This window comes from Acanthopagrus latus, chromosome 12, assembly GCF_904848185.1.
Source record: "Acanthopagrus latus isolate v.2019 chromosome 12, fAcaLat1.1, whole genome shotgun sequence".
Lineage (NCBI taxonomy): Eukaryota > Metazoa > Chordata > Actinopteri > Spariformes > Sparidae > Acanthopagrus > Acanthopagrus latus.
Window position 1 is genome coordinate 3,409,690 of NC_051050.1, and position 1,027 is coordinate 3,410,716.

A 1,027-nucleotide genomic window follows, 5' to 3' on the forward strand; every position below is an offset into this window, starting at 1 on the left:
AATCTCTATAAGCCTGATACAAGTGACCGCCACACCACAAAAACCCTTCCTTCAGGTGCTGAGGTGAACAACTTAAACATGGACGGCACTGTAGCGCCACAATTAATAACAACATTCAAAAAACAGCAAGAAAAGGTTCATTCCTTCCATATGCATGTTCAGATAACTCTGCATCTGTAATCATTGTCAGATGTCGGATATCACTACAAAACAATAAATATCCAAAATGCAGCCAGAACAAGAAGTGGATGAAATTCTTTGATGAGGAAGATATGAATCACCCACAGCCATCCTCCAGCAGCAGAACCGTGTGTCCCCTGTGCACTTTCATGCACGCCTGTTGTCTGGTTTAATGAGCCCATCTTTGACCCTTTGCCTGTCAGCTGATCATACCTAGAATGACGGGTTATCAACTTTTACATAGTATTTAATGATAAAATGAAACATTAAATTGAGGGGGCTTAAAGTGAAACTCTCGTCAAAATGCAACCTAGGCTTCTTTGAGAATGTATATGAGACAAACGCTCGTGTAAAAGCATAATTACAACGAAAGAGGCACTTTCAAGATTTACCGTATTTTCGTTTTTGGGTCAAACTCATTTTCAATGGGAGTGCTACGGGCACTTTTACGCTGGCATCAAAATCAATGTTTTTAAAACACTAAGAGGGCTCAACACAACATGAAACTTTGCTCATAATATCACCAGGGTCTCTACACATGAACACGAGCATTGAGAACATTGTTTGTGTACAAAGAGTTTACTAAAAAAAAAAAAAAAAAAAAAAAGTTTTTGGACAACTCCTGTTCGCAGATGTTTCCTCCACCCCATGCAGTCCTGCTGGTGGAGAAGCATCGATCTCGGAATGCCATGTATCATGGAGGTGAGTTAAGGTGGACCGCTCCTAAAGCTTAGTTCCATATAAATGCATGGATAATTTGTTGTTTTTGTCGTTAGTGGAAAACAATATTGACCTTGAAGCTGAAAAAGGAGCCTCATATAAGAAAAATACTAAAATAAAAAGCTGG